The sequence below is a fragment of the Pinus tabuliformis genome, chromosome 6, assembly GCF_031772625.1.
Source record: "Pinus tabuliformis cultivar Carrire ecotype Pingquan chromosome 6, CPIR1, whole genome shotgun sequence".
Taxonomy (NCBI): Eukaryota; Viridiplantae; Streptophyta; class Pinopsida; order Pinales; family Pinaceae; genus Pinus; species Pinus tabuliformis.
The window spans coordinates 1,952,393,224-1,952,398,939 of NC_142292.1; positions in this window are offsets into that span (position 1 = coordinate 1,952,393,224).

Here is a 5,716-nt window from a genome sequence, read left to right on the forward strand (position 1 = left end):
ACCTAGATTATAATCTCCTATTAGGAAGGAACTGGGTGTACGAGATGGAAGCCGTTGTATCGACTCTGTTTCGTGTCATTTGCTTTCCTCATGAGGGGAAAATCGTTAAGGTTGATCAATTGGACTATTCTCCAATCGATCCTCAAGAAACCTCCGACTCTACTGTTCCTTTGGTGGATAACCCTCGCCCGCCGACTGAGAATTTAGGAGTAGGGATGTATTCCTCATTGATGGGTACGTTTGATCTTCCCTCTCCTTTTGCAAGAATCAATGCTATTTCATCATCCAAGGAGTCTTCTCGAGAAGAGTTCTTCCGAACTCATTATTTTTCTGACCCTTGGACCTTGCCTTCACCTACCACCACATTAGTTGAAGGACAAGTGAATGGAATGGCGTTTCCTATATCTGCAGCTGAGCTTAGATATCAGTCTATCGTAGACTCTGCAGATAACCATTCTACTCCTTTTTCCGAAGAGGAATTAGATGGTCATGTGGCCCCCGCTTGGAGCTTTGATTCTAACTCTGCCTTGGACTGCTTAGATTCGGTTCTACCTTCTGAAGAAGCAATCCTCGAAGTAATGATGGGTATAGATCGACCTTGGGAAGACTTACACCATCGTTCATATTTTCTTCCTCCATTGCAGGAAGTGGAATCTAAATTCTCCAAGCTCGTTGATAGTGATGTTTGTATGGTGTCGAACCCTTTGGCTCCAACACACGTACGTGCCGAAGGTAATATGTCGGTAATCTCAAAAACGATACCTATAAACATCTCTAAGGATCCTAACATCGTTGAGAATATCTTCATCGGAATTGAGTGTTCCCCTGAAGAAATTCAAATTTATACCGACCTATTCAAGGAATATCGGGATGTATTTGCTTGGTCTTATGAGGAAATGCCCGGCATTGATCCTTCTATCGTCCAACATGAGATCAAGACGTACGAAAACGCAAAACCGATTCGTCAAAGGCTTCGGCCGGTTAACCCTAGGAAAGCAGCGGCTATCAAAGCTGAGGTTGAGAAGCTGCTAAGGGCGGGTTTTATATACCCTGTTCCTCTTACGGATTGGGTTTCAAATCCAGTCCCTGTGGACAAAAAGCAAGGAACAATCCGCGTATGCATCGATTTTAGGGACTTAAACAAGGCTTGTCCAAAAGACAATTACCCCACGCCATTCATTGATCAGATTATCGACGAGTGCGCGGGTAATGAGATTTTCTCCTTTATGGATGGTTTCTCAGGTTATAATCAAATCTCTATTTGTCCTGAGGATCAACATAAGACTGCCTTCATATGTCCCTGGGGTACCTTTGCATATCGAAAGATGCCCTTTGGTCTTAAAAACGCTGGAGCCACGTTTCAGCGGGCCATGTCCTACGCTTTCCACGACATCAAACATGTCATCGAAGCATACTTAGATGATCTCGCTGCTCGTTCTCGAAAGAGAACAGATCACCCTAGTCATCTTCGATTGGTCTTTGAGCGATGTCGTTTCTATAAAATCCGGTTGAATCCCAATAAGTGCGTTTTCGCGGTTACATCCGGTCGGTTGTTAGGGTTTATAGTGTCCAATGAAGGGATTCGGGTTGATCCCTTCAAGGTTGAGGCAATAGTTCAGTTGCCTCCCCCGTCCTCAATCCGTCAACTTCAAAGTCTTCAAGGGAAGGCCAATTTCTTGAGACAGTTTATAGCAAACTACGCCGAGATCACTAAAGGGTTCATGCGTTTGCTACGGAAAGGAGTTCCATTTGTATGGGACGACTTTGCGCAGCGGTCGTTTGATGCTTTGAAAAAGGCATTAGTCTCTGCCCCGCTTTTGAGTCCACCGGATTATGGTAGAGACTTCCTTTTATATCTCGCTGCAGCAGAATCTACCATTGGTATGGTTCTAGTTCAGGAAGACGATGCTCTTGTCGAGCACGTGATTTATTATTTGAGCCGAGGCTTAATAGGCCCTGAACTTCGCTATTCTCCGGTTGAGAAGTTGGCCTTGGCAGCTGTCCATGCTGTCCAGAGGCTCCGTCATTATATTTTGCTACGCAAAACTTTTGTCCTAGCGGCGGTCAATCCATTCCAATTTGTCCTCAGTAGGCGAGTGATTGGGGGCAAATATAATAGATGGATAGTTATTTTACAAGAATTCGACCTCGAGTTCTTGTCCGCCAAGTCTAAGAAATCTATGGTTTTTGCGGAGCTAATTTCTGAGCTTCCTTGTGGAGAAGATATTGTTTATGAGGAAAATTTACCCGACGAGCATATATTCCTCATCTCTTCACAAGACCCTTGGTATGGAGATATCATTGTTTATCTCCAGACTTCGAAGTTTCCCTCTACTTTCTCCAAGGATGAACGTCGTAAGTTACGTCACCTGGCTAAAAACTATGTTATCATTGGTGACACATTATACCGTCGAGGGGTTGATTCAATTCTTCGACGTTGTTTAACCTTAGAGGAAGCGGAGTCTGTTCTTAATGATTGCCACAGTGGAGCTTGTGGTGGTCATCTATCCGGGCTTGCTACAGCCCAGCGCATCTTACGTGCCGGCTACTTTTGGCCTTCACTCTTTAAGGACTGTGTTGAAGCGGTCAAACGCTGTCACCCGTGTCAAATTTTTACTCGTAAGATGCGCGCGCATCCAGCTCCCCTTTTTCTCGTTGTCACCGTCGGTCCCTTCACTAAGTGGGGTATTGATTTTACGACTTGTAATCCGCCTTCAGCGGCGAATCACAAGTACATTATCGTGGCCGTAGACTACGTCACGAAGTGGGCGGAGGCCATGCCTACTTATAAGAACGACAGTGACACGGCAGCTTTGTTTCTTTTCAATCAAGTTATCTCAAGATTCGGTATCCCAAGAGAGATTGTCACTGACCATGGCAGTCATTTCCAAAATCAACTAATGTCCGAACTGGCTTTTAAATTAGGTTTCCGTCAGGAGCATTCGTCCCCTTACTATCCTCAGGCCAATGGACAGGTCGAGGCGGTCAATAAAACTCTTAAGACGATACTCCAACGGACAATCGATAAGAATCGGTCCAATTGGCACATTATGTTGTATCCGGCTCTTTGGGCATACCGAACCTCCGTCAAAACGGCTATTGGTTTTACTCCTTTTCAGTTAGTTTACGGGATGGAATCTATCTTTCCAGTCGAATGTGAAATTCCATCTCTGAAATTGGCTGTCGAGCTTCTTCCTGAGACTTCGAGTCTCGAGGAGCGCCTAGTTCACCTGGAACATCTCGATGAGCAGCGTCGAGATGCCGCCACGATGAATGAGGCCCATAAGAAAAGGGTCAAAACTCAGTATGATAAGTCTGTCTGTCCTCGTGTCTTTGCTGAAGGTGACCTTGTCTTGGTCTATGACCAAGATAAGGACGCCTTGGGGGCAGGCAAATTCAAGCCCATGTGGTACGGTCCTTTCATTATCAAACGAGTCTTAGAAAAAGGATCGTATGAGTTAATTGATTTCGAAGGAAACAAGCTGGCGGAGCCCCGAAATGGGCTCTATTTAAAGAAGTATTTTGCTTAGTTTTACCAGGCAATGGCTTCTTTGTATTTTATGTGTATTTGTACATATATTATCGAGCGTTTTCTGATATCAGCACTTTTTGGTCTGCCTTGGCAGGTGCTGATGGATGATTTGGTTTATTTTGGATTCGCCGATGGTGCTAGTCGGCACACTCGGAATCTTGCTTCCGCAGCTTGGGTACTTTATTACCCAACTGGTCAGTTGATGATATCGAGAGGCGTGTGTATCGGTCCTGCTTCAAATAATATGGTCGAGTATACAGCTGTTATCAATTTATTATCCGAGGCAATCTCTTATGGGATCGACTCGTTGGTAGTATACCTTGATTCTCAATTGATAGTGTCTCAGTTAAATAACATTTATCGGGTTAGAGATCCATTATTATATCGCCAATATTTAAGGGTGAGGTTGTTGCAAAGATCATTTATTTATATTAATTATTTGCACATTCCAAGATCTCAAAATTGGTTAGCTGATTCTATCGCTAATCAAGCATTAGACTGGCATATCAATCATTCATCATCATAAAATCATGCATCAAAAAGTCAAACTGTCTATATATATATATATCGCAAAGCGTCTCGAGTGTAAATATGTGTGTCCAAAAATATACAAAATTGGGACTCAAATGCCCATAATCATGTCAGGCATATCTAACTCCTCAGCTCTGGATGAGCAGCTAAATAAGTAACTATAGCATTGGCCACGCGCCGAAAGACGCGAACCCAGTCACGTGGCATCCCAACCACATGACGTTGCATATCTGGAGGAAGGTCCTCTACCTCGGCCATTGGTACTTGGCAGCTCAGTCTCGTCAAGTGTCGCTGGACGTTGTTGAGGGTCCTTTCCGCATCCGCAGCCGCCTCTTCGGCTCCTCGGCCACGCCGTCCATGCCGCAGGAATCCATCTGGTCGCACAGGCCCAATGTATGGAACATGATCATCATATTAGTCATTTGAATCTCATCAAAAAGTATTTTTCAAAATTTATCATTATATTTGAAAAATCCAAAAAAAATCATAAAATCATAAAAAATCAAAAATCTTACCAATCTCGCCCCATGCTGCATCTGGTGGTAACACTAGATCAGGATCTCCTCGGAAATCCAGCCCAGCATAGGGGTAGTCATCTATGGCGATGATCTGTTGCTCCCACCAAGCAAAAAAGTCATCGTCGAATGCATTCCTAGGCACTTCCCCACCCCCCAGACGTTTCATCAAGTCAGCCCACCGGCCCATGCGTGGATCACGTGGACTACTGATGGGAACTGCTACCTTGGGGCAGAGTGCGGGAACCTTCTCGAAGAAGAAAGTGCATAAAATGGTTCCGTACCCAAAGTTCTTGGTCTGTCCCCTCCTGATAGAAGCAAGCTGTTCCTTCATGTTGGCAAGTAGAGGAGTACACCAGTCAAACACCGTGGTGAGATAGTCCACTGCTACGCTCATGTTGACCCGTGATGCCTGATGTAGTGAGGATGATCCGTTCACTCGAGCTATGGTGAACAAGATTATCCGCAGTGACAAACTCTCCACGTGTGGGATAGAGATCTGGCTCCCGACCTTCCGATGACCTGGGCAGTAAATGTGAACATAGTCGTCTACACTGAGGCTATTCCGGGTCCTGCCCCGGGAGTTTACTACCTCTCCCCTTCGGGAAAGGCCCGTGATGAAATATATATCTTCCACTTCTACCCTGAGTAGCATCTGATCAATCACAAAAGCTTCTTCCTCGACATCCCAATAATCAATGAGTCTCTCGAGCAGACGCACGTTTGCTTTCATATTTGGCAACTTGAAGAATTTTAACAATCCGCATCCCCGCAGGGCATCTAATGCCTCATCATTGTTCATAACTTCATTATCTACAGCTGAGTGCTCTCTTTCACGCCATGTGATAGTCATCCTGGAAGAAAAAATCATTTTCATCCGTTAGTTTTTTGTATAAGATTAGTTTGTTGCGCACACGCGGGTTCACTTGTATACAGTCGCGTGTAGGGCCGTCGTATACGTGATTTCTATACAGCCAACCCGCGTGTACGCCGCAGAGCAATTTTTTGCAAAAGTCTAACGGTGAAACATTAATTAAACTTCCTAAAAACTATCACAATCAATTGCAAGACAAGTTTAGTGCTTACCTGGAAGTTTTCGGCAAGTTTGAACGGTTGAATAAGTCACGGGGAAGTTTGC